Here is a 22,009-nt window from a genome sequence, read left to right as displayed (position 1 = left end):
GTGCTGGGGAACTGCTGCCTGCCCCCCCTAAGGCAGAACCCATCAGCAACCACCCGAACTCCCCCGCTGGTGCCCCCTGGACGTTCGTCTAAGGCAGCGATTGGCAACCTGAGCCTCCAGCATCTTCAAAACTCGCTGTGCCTGACCGTCCAGTCGGGGGCATGGGCCTCTTCCCTTGGGTCGCCCAGTTTAAAGGGGACAGCAACCAGCACAATGGCCATCCCGGGTACATGGAACAGAATTATACCTATTTGGTCAGGTCTGCAAAAATATGCATTTGGTGTGCTGCAGAATGTTAGCAATCGGCTTACTTGTGCCCTGAGGTGAGAAAGGTGGACCATGGTTGATCTGGGTGAAGGAGCCCCCCCAAGCCCCCCCCCACCCACCTCGCATTTTAAGGCCCTGTGTATTGCGGACTTTGAAACAAGTTCCCCATCCACACAGGGTTATCAGTAGGTGTTATGAGGTCTTTGACAAGGGACCTATGCCAGGGGTCTGTGATACCCTGCTGATGACAGATGCCCTCAGTCACTGCACACCTGTATGGAGGGCCGTGCACAAGCCGGCGGGTGCCGCGGTGATTCCCGCCACCCCTCCCCGCAGGGCACCTGCGGAGTTTCGGGGCTGCAGACGCAGCCTAGGCGTAGGCACCTAGGCCCACCCTGGGGATGAGCGCCGTCCCTGTCAGTGCTGGTCCCTCTAGGCCGGGCAGAGAGGGGAGTCGCTCCTCTCTCACATCCCCAAGGCCCAGGCCCTCTCTCTTAGGGGCGGCATTTTTCCTGTGGGGCCAAGGGGATCAGCCGCGGGTTGATGGCGGGGAGGAGAAGCTGTGGTGGGAATGAGGGTGCGGGGAACAGGGGCTGGGGGGCAGCCCAGCTTGCCGGGGGGGGGGAGTTCAGGAATCTAGTGACCCAGGGGGAGGCGCTGGCAATTCCTGGCTGCTAGGGCCCCGCGCAAGGTCTGTGTATGCCGCTGCTTCCTTCCTCGTCCTCAGGGCAGCGGCAGCGCTGGGACGAGGTTGCCACTATTATTCCACTTTGCAGGCCAGGCAACCCAGGCACTGAAGGAGCATGGGACTTGCCCCCGCCAGGGCCAGGAAACTCGGGCGACGAGGTTGTAGCCCCGGGGTCTGATTCCAGCGCCCGCACCCAAGGTCTCACACCCTTACACGGGTCCCCCTGTGCCCCGCAGGCACCGGACTCCGGCTCAGCCGCCACCCTCGGTGACACTCCTCCTGCTCCCCCTTGACGTCTGGACCTGTTCTGTCTCCAACTCGCGGGGCTGGGCGGCGGGCGGCACCGATAGGCATTGGTAATGAGCGGGTGTGGCCGCTCCCTCGGGCAGAGGAGGGGCCAGGGCTGGGGCTCTGGGGGGTGGTGAGGTGAGGAACTATGGCTGGTGCCGGGACGTGTGCTCCGTCACCAGCCCGCCGGCCGACCCCTGCCCGCACTCCACGCAGGAATCCAGAAAGGAGCCTCAAGCCTTGGACCCTCAAGCCTTCTGTCTGCAGGGTCCAGGCCGACCCCCCCCCGCAGGGCCCCCTCAGGACCAGGCCAGGACTCGGTGGGAGCGCAGGGAGCTGGGAGTGCGCTCTCCAAACAGGGAGCTTCGGGCCCGGTTTACACCACACCGTGGGCCCCCCAGACATCATGCCACTGGGCCGACTTGGGCCTTGGGCTTCCAGTTTGCAAGGCCTGGAAATGGCGCGGTTGACCAGAACCACCTAGAGGGGCACCAGGTTGGAAGGCCGCGTCCTTACTGGGGTTTCTGGGGCCATGTGGCTGTTCTCGGGGAACGGACTTCCTGGGTGAATTCGCCCCGACCTGGGCGCCGCTGTCCTGGGTGCCCTGGCTTCCCAGATCCTGCGCAGACAGAAGGCACGTGGGCACGGACGCCAGCCCCCATCCGCGGGGACAGATTGCAGCAGCTGCTTGCACTGTGGTGAGTGGCTTTCCTCCGGGAAGCTTTTAGCCCTGCGGCAGCTGCATGGCCTGAGCCCACACGTTGTGGGAGGACTTGGGGGTCTGTGACAGGGAGACCTGCAAACCCCACTGGAAGTGCCAGAGTTTGCGTGGGGGCCCCAGCCACTTCCCGGGGAGCCCCTGGTTCACTGATCCCTGCCAGGCCCTCGCACACAGGTCCATACACCGGAGCTCCCAAGTGGACCCGCCTCCGGGAGCCTTGGACCGCAAAGCAGTGGCCTGGGTCAGTCCGGAAGCCACTGGGGGCCTGCTGGGCCCTGGAGCCTGGGTGAACCAACCATCAGAGGCCTGGGGCAGCTGGCTCACCCTCCCCTTCCTTGGCCGACCCCTTCCTTCTAGGTCCAACAAAGGCGGCTGCCTCCTGGGTCTGTGGCCCTGTGGCCCTGTGGCCCTGTGGCCCTGTGCTGTCCTCCCGGCCGAGTCCTCTCCCTGAGCCCCAGTCCTGAAGCTCTGAGTGCCTGGGTGACCACAGGGTCGGCTTCCTCCTCAAACACAAATCTTCTGGTCAGTAGAGGCTTGTCTTGCAGAGCAGGGCTGGAGTGGTCTCTCAGCGGCTACCTGGGCTCTCTCCAGCCTCAGTTTCCTCATCCAGGACAGGTGATCACCCAAGACCAGAGCTGGGTCAGGCTCTGTCTGGGGACTGAACCCTCTGGGTCCCCTGGGTCACCACCAGGCACAGGTCCTTGGAGCCCCCGTCCCGCAGGGAGGGTATGATGAACGAAAACAACTCTCCTTGATGTCCCCAGCAAACCTCCAGGACATTCACGGCCTCTGCTTTCTGGAGCATAGAAAATTCTGGACATGACTTCAGCCCTGAGGTGTGAGGCTCCCCCAGGGCAGAAACCAGCCTGGACGCCTTTGTATCTAGGCACACCTGCAAAAGGTACGTGGGGAGGGGTGGGTGGGAAATGACCGGATGGATGGTGGATGGCCTAGTGGGGTGAGTGGGGGACCCGGGAAGGAGGGGTGCAGTGTGGGGTGGGCGGAGGAGTGGGGGTGCACTGGCCAGAGAGGCTGGACTCTGGTGTCATAATGAGCCAGCTGCTGGGTCCCCTCTGTCTGCTTCGTGTGACTAGAGTAACAAAGTATCACAGCACCTGGCCCTTGTGTGGCTTTGAGAAGGAAACAAGCTGTTCTAGGCGACCCCTCCTGCCTGGTTCCAGTGGGAATGGACCCCTGCTGGTGTGGCCACTTTGGATCTGGACCCTCACATGTGAGCCAGAACCCCCAACAAATAGCCACACCCATGTCAGCAGTGGGGAGGGGCGGTTTGAGCCCCGCAGGGCCGTGGGTGTAGGGGGCGGAGTGCTGCTGTGGCCACGCCCACCCGCTGTGTGACCTCGGCTTCCTTAGCCAGGAAGCCGCAGTCTTCACCGGAACCAGGCCTGAGGGGTGGAGCCTGGTCCAGCGGGGTGGGGGGGTGCCTGGCTGCTGCAGGTGCACTCACAGAGCCTGTGGGAGGTCCTGGGAGTCAGGGTCCCTGCCCCCTGGGTCACATGACCTGCCCTGCAGCATCCCCCGGGCCCACATGCCTGGGCACCAGCAGAGGCCCTGAGCTCTTACCCGGAGTCCACGCAGGGCTGGGCCTGTTCCAGCCTCACATGCCCCACCCCCCAGCGCCTAGCGCAGGGCCTGGCACACAGGTGGCCCTCAGGTGGATAGTCTTTTTTTTTTAGATTTTATTTATTTATTTTTTAGAGAAAGGGGAAGGGAAGGAGAGTCAATGTGACCAAGAGACATCCATCGACTGGTTACTTCTCACACACACCTGACTGAGATGGAACCCACAGCCCAGCTGTGTGCCCTGACTGGGGATTGAACTGGCAACCTTGTGCATTACAGAACGATGCCCAAGCCACTGAGCCACACCCGCCAGGGCTGAATAGCCTTCGTGAGGTGGGGAAGGCCCCACACTCCACACAGAAACCAGAGTGGTCTGCTTTCAAAGGCAGGAGCCAGGGTCAAAGAGGAATTAATGGAAGGAAATACCACCTTCAGTGAAAGGTGCCCCAGCCTCCCAGACCATCTTGTCGAGAGCCCTCCCTCTAGGCGCCAGGCCGCTGGTCCTGCTGTCTGTGCCCCTCAGATGCCCAGGACCGAGGTCACCTGGAAGGCGAAGGATCTTTCTTGCTCCGCTGCAGCTGGGAGCCACAGGGAGGGCGGTGGTGGGCCTCCTGGGGCTGGAGCTGGTGGCCCGTCACCCGGTCTAACTCTCCCAGCTATTCGGGCCGGTGCAGCTCATGGAGACGCTAGCGTCCTGGGCGCTGGGCCAGGTCAGGGCGGAGAGGACTCGGGGCAGCCTGGGCGCTGGCAGAGGCAGGGGCAGGGGCAGGAACTCTGAGCTGGGGAAGCAGAGACACGGCCGGCAGCCGCCCCTCCTCCCCACCTGAGCCTTGGCTCGCCCTCTCTGCCCCTCTCTCCTTCCCAATCCCCACAGGATGGGGGCCCAGGCCCCTGCCACCCACCCACCGACAGGTCTGCTCCACATCATCCCACCAGGTCTTGTGGCATTCCCTTCGTTTGTGTCGTGGAGGTGAAATTCACGAGATGTAATGTTAACCATTTGAAAGTGAGCAGTTTGGTGGCTTTTCCAGCAGCGTGCAGTGCCACCTCTGAACGGTTCTGAAACAGTTTCATCACCCCAGAGTCAAACCCTGCACCCACTAAGCCGTGACGCCCCCATCCCCTGCCCTCTGGCCCCTGTTAGCCACCAGCTGCTTTCTGCCTCTGTGGATTTACCCTTCCTGGACACTTCCTATAAATGCGATCATCCACCAGGCACCTGAGTTCTACACGCAGCACCGTGGTTGTGGGGCCCACCCACCCAGCAGAGGACAGCTGTGCTGCGTCCCTTTCAAAGGCTGGGTAATATTCCTGTGGGGGGGGGGCTCACGTCTTGTTTATCTGTGCACCTGTTGGTAGCCTTGTTCCCTTCCGATAACTGCTCGGGTCCCGACATGGGGCCTGCAGCAGCCGAAAAAGTGGTGGGCCGAGAGCAGTAAAATCTCGGTCTCGGGGCAGGCCTGGCGTTGTCAGGCAAGTCGTTGGACCTTTCCAGGTCCCGACCTACTGACTCATCTGTAGGGTGAAGAAAAGCTTGGTGGGGGCGAGCCCGAGGCATGTTCCCCGGTGACCCTGCCTGCCTTGCACAGAGAGAAGCCACAGAGAAGCAACCCCTCCAGGTCTGTGCCTCTGGGTGGCAGAGAGGCCGAATCGCAGAGAGAAGCCTGGCTGAGGCTGGAGTGAGCGGAGTTCTGTGAGCTGTCCCCGCGGTAAAAACCCAGCCAGACTCCCCAACTCTGAGCTGGTGACGCAGTGGCCATCTCACTCCCACCATGTACAGGTCCTCCTCACAACAGAGTCCCACTTCGTCCACACGCACTTATCTCCGTGGCACCTCGTCCCCAGCTCCACACAGGTTGGAAACACGCCGAGAAACAGACTTAAGGAACACGCTCCTTCTTAGCGTTTAAGAGCTTTGAGTCCTGCCCGGATTGGAGGGGGCGGGCAGCTGCCCCACTGGAACTGAATCTGGCCCGCGGAGCACTAACATGGGGGTACCACCATTCACAGTTCCTTTTGGACTATGGAAGCTCCAAACTACCTTCCGGCCCAGCAATTCCACTTGTGGGTATTTATCAGAAGGAACCCAGAACACTCTTCCTCAATGTCATGTGCACCCCTGTGTTCATTGCAGCGTTACTGACGACAGCCAGGACGCGAAAGCAACCCCCCAAGTGCCCATCAGCAGGTGAGGGGATAAAAAACACAGGGGTACGTTTATGTAGTGGAATATTTCTCATCCACGAAAAAGAATAAAATCTTACCATTTGTGACAGTATGACTAGATCTGGAGGGTACTATGCGACGTGAAATAGTCAGACAAAGAAAACAAACGCTGCATGATTCCACTCACACGTGGACCCTAAAGAACAAACTGAATGAACAAACAAAAAATGGAGATGATAATTCCACCTCCTCTTCAGTGCTCCAGCCTCTCCCCGGGACTTTCGGTCCCTCTACCCGGCTCAACTTCCCTTCTCCCATACCGTGTTTTTTAGTTATTACTTCTGTTGTTGATTGCCTGTCTATCTTCCTGGTGGAAACCATGTGCCAAAGGGCAGAGATCGTCGTTCAGCCTGATCACTGACGTAGAATGACAACCAGCACATAGTAAGTGCTCAATAAATACTCACTGAGCAGATGGATGGATGGATGGATGGATGGATGGATGGATGGATGGATGGATGAGTGAGTGAATACAGATGCTTGGGGTCAGGGAGACCCTTCTTAGCTGGAATGGAACAGTCGGGAGACTTCACTGGGACCCCCACACAAACAAACACAAGCAAACTCTGATCCTGTCGGAAGTGCATGTTAACTCTGCCTTCCCAAAGTGGTTTTGAAAAACTGCTAAGTCTTAGAGGCTGTTCTTCTACTGCTCCTGGCATGGGAGGCAAATAAAGGGTTTTCTGAAATAATTTCCTAGTTAGGATCAACAAATTAACTAGAGCTGTAACATTGTACAAAGTTACTGAAGCCGTTTAACAAACTTACCAAAACTGTAACATTGTACAAATTCACTAGCTCTGTAACACTCTCCACTATTTCCTTGAGTCCCTGGGGTTAGTTCTGAGGCACAATTTGGGTCCAGACTGGAGGCCTAAGACTGGCCTTGAAATTAAATGGGTTCGCGATGGGACAACTTGCTCTAATCCTCTGGGAAGCAAACCCCTTGGGTTAAAAAAAGAAGAAAACACAGATATTTAATTTGATGAATCTTTCTGATGGGAGGCATCTCTGGAAGGGGACAATGAGCAACTCCCACAAGGCACCACGTCAACCTCACGAAGAAATGGGAACCTGTAGGAGGGGGTGGGAAGGTGGGTGCAACTTCCAACTCAGGCAGGTTGCGTAAACCTTAACATCAACTATACCAAGAGGGAAAACATCTTCAAGGGTTGGATTGATCCCAAATGCCAAACTGCCCTCTTTGTTGAGGTCGGCTGAGCTACCGCAGCCGGGAGAACAATGGCGAGTCCGAGGGCAGGCCATGTGCTCACAGGCTCACGTGCTCACACATTGCGGCCGCAACAGATGGCTGAGCACCCCCCGCCGGCCCCTGCCTGGGTGGGAACGCAGAGCCCCAGGCCTGCTTCCCCGTTCTGCCCAGTTATCGAAACACTGCCTCTCTTTGGAGAGATGCTGGCGCTGGGGGAGGTGGGCCAGGCCCCTTCTGTACACACAGCTCACCACGCGAGCGCCAGGGAACAGTTAGTGGGGGTTGGTTTGTTTGTTTGAACCGTGTTGCAGAACTGGAAAGTATTTTCATACAATCGAACGTCAGAAAAAAAGAAGACACATGCTACATTGTTCCAGCGCATCAGCTCATGGGCATCGCTCACAGTTCTAATCTCCTCTGCGCCCGCGGGATTTGGTGTGTGGGGCATCGTTCTCATTTCTCTTCCTTTCTCTCTGAGGAGCCTGTCTTCTCTCCTTCCCCACATCTCGGGGAATCACTGAGGTGGGAAGTAGGCCCATTAAACAAACAAACAGAAACAAAGACGGCTTTCTTGCAACCCCAAAGTGAGGCTCCCAAAAACTTTTTGGAGACCCGCAGGAAGCAGGACGCAGGACGCAGCCGGACTCCTCGAGAGCTCCTTCCTGTTTCCCCACTGACGAGAAGACATCTGTCACCAGTGTCACCTTCGCTCTTCCCACCCCACCTTGAAGCAAAGACTGGGACAGGTGGGACTAAGCCCGTAACGCGAGGCTCACGTGTCCTGGGAGAGGGGGCAGGAGGGCCAGTGCACCCCCCCCGTCTGTGCACCCCCCACAGAGCCAGCTTAGGCTGTCCAGGCAACCCTGCCCCCAGAGCCAAGGAGTCAGCGTCAGGGGGATGCGGGCCCAGACCCACACCAGGCAGGGAAGTGCCCCGGCACAGGGAGGACCAGCCAGGACCCCACACTCCTCTGCTCTGCCTCCAAAGTGGATGAGCAGACTCCCTGGGCACTTGCTCTTCAAAGCCGGTCTGTTTCACGGGGCTCAGGAGGAGCACTGGGCGGCTGGCACGAACCCACCCACCTCCCCCACTGCCAGCGGTGTCCAGCATCCCCCTGTTAATGCCACTGCTCGGACAAGTGTGGCACCTCCAGAGAGCCCTGTGAAGTGCCCACCCCCGGGAGGGGGCACACAGCAGCCACCAGCACAGCTTGGTCTGCGAGGATTATTGACATGCCAAGTAGGGTCCTGAGAGCCAGACCAGGTGATTTCTACCTGGAAGGGGGGCTGGAAGGGGAGAGCCAGGGACTGAAGGGCCAGCGCCCCACCCATCAGAGTCGGCTTGGGGGAGGGGCTCTGCAGGGCCCGTCAGTGAGGATAGGGGTTAGAGGACACTGTAGGGCAGTGCGTCCGAGACAGTGGCTCACATAACATTAAATCTGGGGCCGAGGGTCGGGTTGGGGGTGGTCCAGGCCGGCCGGAGGCTCAGATAAGAAGGCAGATGAGGCAAAGCCCACACAAGGGTGTAGCTTTTGGTCTGAGCTCCTGTTAAAAAAAATAGATTTACTTATTTATTTTTAGAGAGAGAGGGGAAGGGAGGGAGAAAGAGAGGGAAACCTTGCAGAAAAGATACATCAATCGGTTTCATCCTGCATCCCACTAACTGGAGACCTGGCCCCAGGCACGTGCCCTGCCTGGGAATCGAACCAGCAACGTTTGGGTTTGCAGGCTGGCACTCAGTCCACTGAGCCGCACCAGCCAGGGCTGGTCTGAATTCTTAATAGTCCCCACTAGTGATGGACTTTGCTCCTGGACTCAGAGAAATGAGAGAAGTGAAGATACAGCGATTTCACCAAGACACTCCGGGAACACCCTTGAAAATCAAGAAAGTTCCATCCAAAAATGTGAGGCGCTTGACTCACTTGGTTTGCTGCTTGGGAGCAGTTTTAAATTAAGAGACAAGCCGTGACGGTGCGAGTCGCCGAGCGTGGACCAAACCTGGTGGACCTGCGACAGGAAACGCTCACAGCCATCGGCTCTCGCCAGGTGCTGGGCGCTGCCCCGGGTCCGTCCGCTGCCCGGGGGTGGGTTTCCTGCTGCTTCCCCTTTGAGAAGCCGGGAGCCTGGCCACCACCAAGCGGACAGTGAGGTGTGGCGGTGGGCCCGGCGTCACAGAGATGAGGCTGCGCAGGCATTTCTAAGGGTACTCGAGTTCCCTCTAAATGTTGTTACTCAACAAATACATTGCTTTTTAAGTTAACTCTATTTGGAGCCCTTTTAGATTTACGGAGGCGTCGCTGTGATCACAGAGAGCCCCATGTGTCCTCCTCCCTAACGTCGCCGTCCTACGCAGCCTCAGAGCAGGATTAAGAAATTAGCATTGTTAAGTCCTCCGTCTGCCCCGGAGGTGAGTGGCAGGGAGACCACCCAGGACCCACTCCAGGACACGAGCTGCGTTTCGCTCGTGTTTATTATCGACAGTGCTGACCCCCGACTGGCTCAAACCTGTCCCAGACGCCGCTCCGAGGAAACGTGTCATACAGAAATGCCACCGTGTGAAAACTGGGCACACAGAGAGCCAACCACTGCTGCACTGAGTCAGGTTCAGCAGAAGGAGGCTTATGAGATTCAGGGGGAGTCACAGAGCGTGGTACCGGGGGAAGTATGACAGTCCCCGAGGTGGGGAAGGCTGAAACAGCCCAAGGGGCAGCGTAATTATGGCACAGCAGGCCACGGTGCCCAAGACGACGGCGCTCGGAGCGCGGGGCCTGTGGAGCGCGACAGTGAGAGATAAAGTCCACCTCTGCCGGGCCTCAGCTCCGCTGTGGCCGATGCCACAGGGTGACCAAGAGTCCAGAGGGACAGTGAGGGAGACAGCAGGGACGGGCATCTCCGCATCGCTGCATCTGTGAGGACAGAGGTCCTGCAGCTCCGGGGCTGCTACGCCCTGGACACGCCCCACTTCTGCAGCTGCCAAGGGCCCGCTGCTTTTAAGTCTGCACCGAGACATCAGGACACCACACGGCCAGGTTGCCCAGCGGATTGCCTAGAGATTTGGGAAAACTCTGTTGGAGAGCAGGGTCTGGCGGCAGGTCGACTCTCACCGAGGCGACAGACAGCACCACTCTCTGCGGAACGTCCGAACTAAGCATCCTCCCGTCATATCCGGTCGACAGTACAATGGCCACTCGCCCACTGAGATTTTTTTAAGGAAGTGCAATAACAGCGTCAACCATGGAGAAGAGACAAAGCGAGAGGAGGCTGGAAAAAGGAAATGTGATACAGCGGGAGCAGGCCGTCTCCCTGTGACATATGGCTCCGCGCCCTGTGGCCCCCACACCCCAAGCCTCCTCCTCCTCCCTCCATATGCATGTCCCTAATTTAGAGTGTTAATCCTCCCCCCCAGGACTAGAGAGGGGAGCTCACAATGGATAAGAAAAGCACAGCTCTCACCCACACGGGGGTTGAGGGGGTTGGGGGGGTGCACAGTCTTTTCCAAATTGAAGCAAAAAGTTCCCAGACATGCATGTAACTTGAGAAATTTAACAAGGCATGGAACAAACCCAGCTCTCACCTGGGTGCTAATGAAATCACAAGGAATAAACAAACGCACAGGGGATCCGCGTGACCATGACAAAATTAACAAACCGCATCGCGCCCCCTTGGAGAGGACTGAGCAGCAGAGCGGTGCTGACTGAGCCCAACTGGCTCAGCGACAAAGTGCTGGCCAGCGGTGGTGTTGTCTCCAAAGACATGGAGACATTAACACAAGCAAGCCACACGCTCGAAGACGGTTAAGACACTCGCTTGTATGTTATGTGGGGTGTTTTGTTTTGTTTTTTTAACCACAATTAAAGAAAACCTGACAGTTCTAACACCTTCCCCTGAGAAAAACAAGGCCATTTCCCCATGGACATTGGCCCAAAGGAATCAGTCTCCACAGAGCGTGTGGGGTGGGCAAGGGTCTGAGGCCTGGGACCGGGGCCTTGGAGGTCACCTCGTCGTTGTGTGTGTGATGGGGACACAGCCAACACGAGACAGGTCACAAGCCAGGGTGCCCCAGCTGCCGGGCCTGCGCCCGGTTGCAGCCAGAGGTCTCGGCCTCTGGGCAAATGCTCGTCAAGGCTCTTGGGGAGAAGCTTCCTGCCTCTTCCTTTCCCTCTGTCCCCAGAATTGTGACTGGTCCATAGGATGCATAGTTTGGTTTTTTAAGGATTTTATTTACTTATTTTTAGAGAGAGGGGAAGGGAGGGAGAAAGAGAGGGAGAGAAACACCAATGTGTGGTTGCTTCTTGCGCACCACCCACTGGGGACCTGACCCGCAACCCGGGCATGTGCCCCGACTGGGAGTTGAACCAGTGACCCTTTGTTTTGCAGGCTGGTGCTCAATCCACTGAGCCACACCAGCCAGGGCGGATGGATTGTTCTTATAAGGAGCAAATTCTCCAAACAGATAGACGCTTGAGTGGAAAAATAAAAATAAAAACCAAGCCTTACACCTTGAGTGAGAAAACGCAAAAATCTCTTAAAAGCACAGCTGCTGATGTCGGCAGCTCTGCCCGGCCCTTCGGCTTCGCCTGGGCAATGAGCGAAGTGGGTCTGGAGACCCCTCCCCACACCCTCTCCCCTCAGCCTTGGCAGCACCTTCTCTGGGCTCTTGGCCGTACAGAGTTTGATAATGACTCTCGGTTCCTCCTCCTCCTCTTCCCCCTTCTCTCCACACAGGACGAAAGGGGGCTAGGCTTGCAGGCGTGGCGCCCACGCTGTTGGGGGCTCAGGCCCCACGCTCAGAGGAGCCCACGCTGGGTGGGATGCTTCCCCTCAACCACCTTGATTTCTCACGAGGGGCCCCACATCGGACCCCGCAAGTCGCCAGCCAGCACTGCTCTGGCCACGGAAAAGCTCTGTGAGGGGTCCGCGCCAGCCGTGAGGCTCCTCCTACCGTCCCCGCATCCAGCAGCAAAGTTTGTCCCCAGCTGTGACAGCAGACGGCAGGGGACATAGTTTCTAAGGTCCTAAACCAAAATGCTTTTCCCTCCGTTAAAAAGCACAGCCCGCTCTACATCTCGGCCGGGCCCAGGGCGCAGAACCTCAGCTCCGTGTGCTGCAGCGACGCCCCCCGCCCCCAGAGAGAAAACGGACTCTCTGGAGGAATCCCACCCCCACCAGGGCAGGGCAAGCGAAGGCTGACAAGAGAAAAACGTTTTTCTCTTTAGAACCCCCAGCATTTTGGCCCCATGCGGTATTCGCAACCATTTCTGTTAGTGTCTAACAGAGCACAGCGTCCATCCCGAAGACCCTGGCTGACTTGGGAAAACGGGAGCAAGTCCCACTCAGCACCACACTGACCCAACCCACCCTCGGAGTGAACCCCCGCCCCCAGCCCAGCCCCACGCCCACGGCGGGGGGTAAAATATTGTTATGAAAACAGCATTTGTTCCCCCCCACCACCAAGGGGCGAGAGTAAGGGACCTAAATGAATTCTGATGCGTTTCCAATATGCCCATTGTCACGCACTGAAGGCGGACGCCCCCTCGGGGGCTCTCCGAGGAGAGTGACAGGGCCTCGTTTGCAGTAGCCCCAGGCAGCAGCCACCTCTGTGGGGCTTCATTAGCTGTTCCCCGAGCCTGCCGGCGTGAGGGACATATGTGCGTTCAGCGTGACAAACGCCGCGGCCGCAGCAGAGAGGGCGCATGCACACGTGTGAGCTCTCCCACGGACCCGCCCCGCGGCCACCCCCGCAGCCCCCGCACACTGATTGGTTCCAGTTTATTAACAGCCTATGAACTTCTCATGGGCCCGGCCGGGTCGGGCCGTCACCTGCCACTGCCAGGCCGGAGTCAACGCTCCCCCTCCCCCTCCCCCTCAGAGGCAGGGGTCTGCCCGCTGGACCGGGGCTCCCTGTTCTCTACACAAAGAGCCGTGGTTCGGGGAGCTGCGGGCTGCAGGCCTGGCACAGCTCAGCTAAGGCCAGAAGGCCGCCAGCGCCCATCAGCCGTCCCTGAGCTAAACTCCACGTGGCTAATTTTAAAAGCAACGTGCCTTTTTATCATTTCCACTTTTAAATGTAATTTCAAAGTGACAGGACTGTGGGGCTGTGCCAGGTGGGGGAACATCTAGGCCGGTGTCTCACCTTCTCTCTGCAAAAGGAGCAGAGTGAAAATGGAGGTGGGGGACAGGAACTAGAATGTCTGCACCGCTTACCCCCGGACTCCTTCCTCTGCACAGCTGGGGCCCTCCGCCCCTCCCAGAAACCAGCCCCAAGTTCTCACCGGAAAAATGGCCTGGCACTCGCGAGGCCCTGACCACAGAAAGACGCCGTCTCACCGTCCTGAGGGTTACAAGTCCGAGATGGAGGTGCGGGTGGGCTGGTTCCTTCTGAGGCCGTGAGGGGGCGTGTCTCCCTCCCCCCCCCACCCCGCCCAGGCCTCTTCCCCGGCTTCTCCCTGTGTCTTCACATGGTCTTCCCTCCATGGGCATCTGTCTCTGGGTCCCCCCTTTATAAGGACACAATCGTATTGCATTAGGCATCACCCTAATGACCTCATTTTAAATTGACCTGCTCTGTGAAGCCCCCGTCCCCAGATGCGGTCCCATCCTGAGGTCTTGGCGGTTAGGGCATCAACATATCTCTGTTGATGGGACACTCTCAATCCAAGGTCCCCTTCCTGGCTGTCCTGAGGCCACCTCCTGGTGGTGGAGACAATTTTTCTTCTTCCAGGAGCCAGTCCCAGCCACTTATAATCTAATGGGGTGGGGGAGAGTGAGGGCGAGGCCCTCCCCCACCCGCCCAAAGCCACTCTGGGCCCTGCGGTCCAGTCTAAGAAGCAGCACCCCCAGAAGAATGGGAGTGGGAGGGGTAGCCTGCCTGGGGGGGTGTTCTCCAGGGCTGTGGCCCACACTGTAAATTCTGCAGGACAAGCACAACAGAATATAAAACTAGAAGCCCACCAGTCACCCCCACCAAAAAAGATCAAAATCAACCAGGCAGTGGAGGAGCCAGACCGGGCCCCTCCCCCACGGAGTGCAGCTGCCTGGTGCCTGTGCACCCAAGACAGAGGCAGCGTGACCCCATGGGAGCAAAGTCCAGAGTGCAGCGGGGGTGGCAGGGGGCTACTGGGGATGGAGCCCAGCAAGCAGACCAGGGAGGGGGGCCCTGGGGAGCCCACGGGGCCAGGAGAGCAGACACCTGCACGCCTGAGGTTCCACTTCTTTCTACAGCTGTCTGGATGTGGGTGCCACCCCATGACTCAGAAGGCCTCTCTCTTTTTTTTTTCTCTCTCTTTTTTTCTCCTCCTGCTTTATCAGCACCTTTTACCTCTGCTTTTTCTTTGGCAGCAGAACCTTGGCTTTATTGAGAGTTATAATGGGCTGAGACATTCCCCAGCATCCTTTGCAACTAGGTACACACCTATGATTAATAAAGTCTAGTTAACAAGACCAAAATGGAGGTATTAGGTGAGGCTTCTGGGAAGCCTATGTAATAGATTCAGCTGGATGGTGAGCTTCTTTGCCTTCTGTCATTCTTTTCCTACCACTTGGAATGCAAGTCTAATGGCTGGAGCATCAGCAGCCACACTGGTCTGTGAGGCAATCTTGAGGGTGGAAGCCAAACATTAAGATAGCAGAGTGAAAAACTGGAGGGACTCATCAAAGCAGCCCTGGCATTGCCTAGTCCCAGGTTCCTTACACAAGAGAGGGGGAAAAGTATCCTGTTACCACTACTGTTATCCTGAGTTTTTTTTTATTGTATGCCAAATCCACTCCTCTGCCCAAAGGGGAAGAGAGGTCTTCTTATTTTATGGGGTCTTGGAGACATTTTTCCTAATTAGGAAACTCGGGCAAGAGAGATGCAAAAATGAGGGCTGAGGTTGTTTCAAGTTATATCTTGTGGTACAATAAACTTGGCAGCTTAAAACCACCTCGTTATTCTTTCTGAAGATCCTGAGGGTGGGGACTTGCTCTCAGCCGCCCGGCAGGAGCAGCGGCAATGGACGCCTGTGGGCGGCACCGTCCAGCTGAGGATGCAAAAGTGAAGAAGAGCAGTTTGCAGCATGAAAGCAATTGCTCAACCTGAGCACAGCCCCAGGGGGAAGTCCAAAAGGAGGAACAGGCCGCCTTGTGCCCCGATGCCCCGGGGGCCTTGCCCAGGGTGGGCAGGGACAGTGGGAGGTGCGGCCGCCTGCAGAGGGGGCTGACGTGCCCCAGCACTGCCATCTGAGTCTGTGCCGTGACCCCGGAAAGAAAGACAGCGGTCCAGGGGAGCCCCCCACAAACAGGAAGAGAGGAGTGGAGGGAGGGCACAGGGGCTGTTGCTGTCCACGGTGGGCAGGTGTTTTCCCAAGTCATACACGTGTCTGCAAAAGAAAGTGTGGCAAAGAAGGTCTTCATGCAGGCGACCCTCCTGATGCAGGAACCTGGTGATGGCCAGGATTCGTTCACTCGTTCATTCATGAGTACTTACCTGGGACTTTCTGTGTCCCAGGCACAGTCCCAGTCCCCAAGAACCAAAGCGCTTATAATATAACTTGAGGGCAGAGAAGAAAACAAAGCCAGGCAGCTGTGCCTGGCCCGGAGCAGGGAGCTGCAGGAGTGAAGGGGCGGAGGCAGGGGTGAGGCTGGGCTTCCAGCAGGGCCCTGGAGCCAAAGCCTAGGGCCAGGATACAGAGAGGAGGGGTCTGAGAAGCAGGCAGACCCCCCCCCCCCAGTAAGCTTTTGGGGGTGGGCGGAGCCTGTAAGAGCCTTCCATTGAATTCTTGGGCGTTAGGGAGCCTCCAAAAGCCTCGGAGGGAGAAGGGCTGGCAGGACCTGTTCTTGCTGTTTCCAGCGGGAAGAATCGGTGTCATTCCTGAGTGATACTGACAATGTAACAAACACTTCCCTTCTCCTCGGCTGGAGACTGGCAGCTGCCAAGCACCGGGGAAATGAAGGTCACAAAAGGGAGGAAGGAGCATGAAATTGGCCCTGACCTCAGCCCCCAGGCACTGTGGGAAGCAGCGACAGTGGCCACAGCTGCACCCCTTTCCCTGCCACTGGGTGGGGAGCGGTGGATGCCAAGCCCACCCCTAGCAGATTCGAGAATGTCCTGGCATCCGGGAACCAGTAGGCTAGACGGAGTCCCCTCCTGGCAGGGTATCTGGTGAGCAAGACGTCGACGGCCCTCAAACCTGCGGGGAAGCCCCTTCCACACACGCGCCCACGTCTTCCAGCACAGAGGCGCAGGGCGGCAGAAGCAGAGGACAGTCCCTGCCGGTCTGAGGGGCTCTGGCCTCGTGCCGAGGGGTACAGGGCTGTCCCTGACTGTCTCGGGGCCTCAGTTTCCTCACCTGCAACACGGGCCGTTGCCCTCCCAGTCTCACAGGGACACAATAAGGCTAAAAGAAGATAACGTGGAAAATGGTTTTAAGGAATGACTGGGAGGGGATTCACCAGCAGGGAGCAAGCCCATCTGGCCGGTTAGGAGGGGCCTCTCGCCCCGGGCCGCAGCGCCTGCCTGCATACCCCAGCCGGGCGGCCACAGGTTGCAGAGAGCCCTGTTGGGTAACCAGGCTGGGGTGCTTCTGAAAACAGTTCTGACCAGATGACCGGGCAGAAGGCGGCACCTCTGTGTCTCAACCCTTCCAGGAACCGCTTTCATAGATTACGGAGGGAGGGCGTGGGCCCGGCGCGCGCTTCCCTGTTTCACCCCTCCCCCTTCCTCCTTCCTCTCGTCCAGCCCTAACACACCAGCCTTCTGCTTGCCAAGCCCCCTCCCTGAGTGAGGCCAGGGAACCAAATAACTGCCCCTCTCCTACACACCTAAAGCAAAGCCTCGGCCTTGACTGGTGTGGCGCAGCAGCTCGGTGTCAGCCCGAGAACCAAAGAGCAGCATATTTTGATTCCTGGTCATGGCACACACCTGGGTTGCAAACCAGGTCCCCGATTGGGGGTCTGCAAGAGGCAACCCATCTATGTTTCTCTCCCTCCCTTCCCCTCTCTCTAAAGATAAGTAAATAAAGTCTGTGAAGTGACCTTCGTTGTCCTCAAAGCCGTTGTGTTCAGACCTGCAGCATCAGCCTTCCCTGGGCGACCACAGCCGCGGGCGGCCCCTGGCCTGGACTCCGCGCTTGGCCACGCCCCCCAGTGCTCTGGGGCTCCCCCAACGCTGCTCTGACTTCCTCCCACTCCTCGGAGCCACGCTACCTGACACCGTCGGGCAGGTGTCCACCTGTGAGTGCCTCGGTTGCTCAGGTGGATCATAAATTACCAGCTGGCAGGGAGCCCAGTCTCGAGGCCCTGGCCCGGGACTCCGCCCACGGAGAGCATGTGATGAACTTGGTCAGTCCGACTACCTGCGGCCCCTGAAGTCCATCATTCAGGCATTTGCTGAGCACCTGGTAGGGGCCCCGCCTACTCAAGGAGCTGGACAAAGCAGGGACGCTGCTGCCAGGGAGCTGCCGTCCGCAGTGGGGGGAAGCAGGCGGGGATGAACCAGTGGCAAGTGAGCAGTGAGGCCGTGCCAGCTGCTAGGGAGCGCCCAGAAGGGCGGGGGGGTAGTGTGTGGGTGTGGGTGGGAGGTCTGCGAAGGCCTCTGCAGAAACTCGCGCCTGCGTGGACAGCTCAGTATGGGGAAGAGCTGGGCAGACAGAAGGACGGACGGGCTCGGCTCCACGTCTGACCTGCTGCGCCTTCCAGGCAGCTGCACATCCCCCACATCTCCTCTGTCCGCCCCCCCCCCTCAGACAGGACAGGTCACCTGTCTCAGCCCACCCATGTCTGCATGTCCGCTCCCTGTGGGGAAGCTCTCCTGGCTGGTGGGCGGCTACCCGGGGCCTCCCCTCACCCCTTTCTCCAAAGCAGCTTTGCTCTTCCTGGAAAGGTGATGGAAGCCCCAGGAAATGGTTCTGAGCCCAAGCGCCAGGGGCAAGGAAAGACGGCTCATTGTAAACACACTGTTCTGCAATCAGCCTGGTATTTGAGAAGGGACAACAGGAGGTCACCGTGGTCCTCGACAGGTGCTCCTTCCAAGTGTGGGACTTCGCTGGGCGCCCGCCTCCTCTGGCCCTGCCCCCACCCGCTCTGCCAGGATCTGCATTTAACAAGCGGGCCCCCGCCCACCCCCTGACACTCGACTATCGTCACTGTGAGTGGCCCACCCATCTCATCCTCTTGGGTTTTTTTTGAAAGATTTTATTTATTTTTTTAAACAGGTGGGAAGGGAGAGAGAAAGAGAGGGAGAGAAGCATCCATGTGTGGTTGCCTCTCGTGTGTCCCCTGCTGGGAACTGGCCCTCAACCCAGGCATGTACCCTGACTGGGAATCAAACTACCGGCCCTTTGGTTCCAAGGCTGGTACTCAGTCCACTGAGCCACACTAGCCAGGGCTTATCTCGTTTTTAAATGTACCTATGAAGCAGGAATTTTACGATGAAGTCACTGAGGCACAGGGAGGTTGAGGAACCCACCCAAGTCCATAAGCTTGCAGGTGACAACTGAGTTTATAGAGCCCCCGAACCCCCCACCCGGGGTCACAGAGCATAGAGCTCAGCACCTGTATTGGTCCGTTCTGGCTGCTGTCACTCATACTGGGGGCTCAAACAACAGAAATGTATGGTCTCACAGTCCAGAGGCTGGAAGTCCAAGGCCGAGGTGCGGGTTCCCCCAGAGGCTGGCAGGGAGCCCTGGCCATCTCAGCCACGGCCTGACTTGTAGACCCCTCACCCCGATCTGCCTTCATCTTCATGGGGCGTCTGCCCGGCATGCGCGTCTGTGTCCAAATGTCTCCCTTCATTTAAGAATTCCAGTCATATTGGATCAGGGGCCACCCTAATGATCTCGTCCGAACTAATTGTATCTTCAAGGGCCCTACATCCAGGTGAGGTCACGCCCTGAGGCCCCGAGGGTGAGGACTTCAGTGTGAATTTGAGGGGGACACAACCGGCCCATAACAGGGTTTAGTGAGTGGTAAGGGCGGACGCCGTGCCTGCGGGCGCTGTTCTGGGTGCCTTTTCTGACGGTGCTGGCTGCCCACCCTCACCACACTCCTCCGTGGCAGGCTCCGTTTCATGGGAGCAGGAAACCGGGGCGCGGGCGGGGAATAAATGTCATCCCGAATTGTGCCACCTGGGGTGCCGAGCCTCTGAGCCTGCACCTCAGGGGTCTCAGAGGTGTCCAGGGTCACGCTGAGGTTGCATTGAGACAATTTCTTAAGCAAGTTGTTTCTGGGCTTCAGTTCAGGGTGTCCAGGAACGAGTCTCTCTAACAGAGCCTTGTGGGCGGGGCATCGGTGGCCAGCAGGGAGCGAGGGACCTGCTGGGTGGGAAAACACCCTGTCCTGGGTGCACAGCGTGCCGTAAAGCAGACAGGCGGGCACCCTGCCTGGCGGGGAAGCGTGACAGAAGCCTGCCGGGAAGCAGTGCTCGGTAAGGATCAGCATCTGTGGTCATCTTACGAGGCAGGTGCCTTCTGGTCTTTGTAACAACCCTCGGAGGTGAACGCTGTTGTTCCCATTTTGCAGATGAGTAAAGTGAGGCTCAGATGAGCATAGCCAAGGCTGCCGGCTGGGTTTTATCCCCAGTCCAGTGAGGAGAGAGGACTCTTCTCAATGAGACATCAACAGGCCCAGGCTTTGAGCCGAGTCTGGGAGTGTCGCAGGAGGCTGGGGACCTGTGTGTTTCATTAACGAGGGAAGTTGCCCGTCCAGGGTAATGTTTCCAGGTCAGGGCGTCTTGGGAGTGGAAGGCGGAGGCCTCCGGACTCCGCCTGGTCCCCTTAAGTGCACCCACTGGGAAGTCTGCACAGTGCAGCCTTTCTCTCCCCCGGTGGTCTGATCCGGAGACAGATCCAGCCACTGGCGCTGATGCCGGCGCCAGCGCTCGGGAAGGACTTGGGGCCAACAGAAAACAACAGGTGAGCTTCTGAACAGTCCCCTTCTGTGCACGGGCAGGGTGTCCGCCTGGGCGCCTGCCTGCAGGGCCCCACGGACTTCCAGAACCTTCTGTCTCTGCAGGTGTCTGAGGCCTTGGCCTCAGCGCTTCAGTGACCCATATTTGATTACCTTTCAGGTTTTGATAATTCATCATTCCCTCCTTTCTGAAAACCTAGAATGAAAGTTTAGCAGCTCAGCGGCCCGGCCTCTCTCCATTCTGTCCCCGACACATCGGCCTATTTGTTCCCTTTCTTCCCCGAGCTTCCTGTCGCATTCTGCCCGGTCAATGGGGAAGAGTGAAACCGGATGGCTGGACCCAGTGTGGGGAAATGACTTCAGAGCCACCTTTGTTTCCGCTCATTCCTTTGAGCGCACTTGGCCCGGGGCCTCCGAAAGGGCTTGTTTGAACCCTTGGAGCCTCCAGCGAGCGGGAGAGGCCTAGCCAGAATCGCTCCCATCTTTTCAGGCTGCCTGAGACTCTGGGTTAAACTGCCAAATTTTTGCAACAAAACTAACCATGACATCGGACATTGTGTTATAAATTAGCCACAGCCTTCCAAGCAAATTGTGTCTTTTCATTGTGCTGGTGTAACCCTTTGGAGCACTTGGCCCCAGCTCCCGACTGCAGGGGACTCGGAGAATGTTTGTGTTCTGCCCCAAACCAGCCCTCCAGACACGGAGTGGCCTGTGCGAATACACACAGCCGAATTCCCCGTTATTCTCAGCACCCTGTTAGCAGCACACCGGCCCGTTCTCTGCCTAAAATCTGGCTGATGAGCTTTTCGGCTTCGGTGTGGCAGGAACTATCTCTGACGGGCTTTAAAACAAAAAGATGTTCTTCCCCTTTTTTGGGCTTTTCACAAGGATAATGTGAAGTTTCTCTTACAGAAGATTCCTCCCCAGATGCTCAATGGCGGGTAACAAGCTGTGTCTCCTGTGGGACTCCAACGAGTGTTGGACTCACGGAGGCAATGGCGACCTCCGCGACTGGTGGGCACCCTGAGTTCCTGGCCGGTCACCAACAGCCAAGCTTTTATTACCTTAAAAAAGAAGCTGAAAGAAATACTCAAATGCCACCTAATATCTTTCCCTAATTTTCTTTTAACTTTTTTCCATATTAAAAAAAAGCTCACAGAACAAATCTGGACTTAGAAATAATCATAAGTAGTAAACTTTCTTAAAATCGGGTCCAAATGGCATTTATTTAAAATAAAAGAGAATAAACCTCCTTATAATATTTAAAAAACATGTCCAGTGCATTTGATAATCTTTACTGTTTTAATCAGAACACAGGAGATTACATTCTGGCCTATGGCCTGCCACACAGAAATAAGGACAATAATGTAATAAAGTTACAATTATTAAGTAACTTTAAGACAACACTGTAAATAACTATAAATGTCGCATCAGTTCATACAAGTCGATTAACTTGCACTCCTTTGCAAATGAACATAATTCCCATTCTTTCCAATTTTCCCAGCAGGAGCCTCAGTTTAACCTGAACTGTCTCTGAGTATGACTCAGATCCTCTCACGATGGTCCCGGGTGAGAGGGGACCGCTTGTCTGTAAGAGCTCCGCTCCATCCATGCAAGAACACTCACCACAGCGTGAACCCCGTCCCCCTCCCCATTTCTGTCTCTACTGCTCCCTCCCCCCCACCCACAAGGAAGCCCAGTGCCCGCTGCTGTTCCGGCCAGGCCGGCGTTGGACCGGAGCGAGACGGGAACCTAATCCAGGGCCAGCACTGGCTGTAGCTGCCACTTCCCAGAGAGACGGCATGAATGTCAACGCCTCCTGGGTAACTGAAACTTTCCGAAGGATTTCTCCCTTCTCAGCAGAAAGCAGCACTTTGAAAAATGGCGCGTTTTAGCAAGACGACCTTTCACACTTGGCTGGCCTTCTTCAGGAGGGCCGTGTCGAAGGGGGACAACGGGGTCTTCTTTGGGGGGGGCAAGACTTGCAGGGCAGGTGGACAGGCTTCGTCCAAAACACAGGTTGCCTCTCACAGAACCCACGGGCTTCAGGTCCCCACTGTCTGCCATCGCGAAGGTTCGGGCTTCTGGACCCAACACAAGGTGGGCTGCAGGGCTGGGGGCTGGTGGGGAGAAGGGGCCGGGGA

The sequence above is a fragment of the Artibeus jamaicensis genome, unplaced genomic scaffold (genome assembly GCF_021234435.1).
Source record: "Artibeus jamaicensis isolate MK-2021 breed Jamaican fruit bat unplaced genomic scaffold, CSHL_Jam_final scaffold_474, whole genome shotgun sequence".
NCBI lineage: Eukaryota > Metazoa > Chordata > Mammalia > Chiroptera > Phyllostomidae > Artibeus > Artibeus jamaicensis.
The sequence above is the reverse complement of the archived record's forward strand: the minus strand, read 5'-3'. Positions refer to the sequence as shown.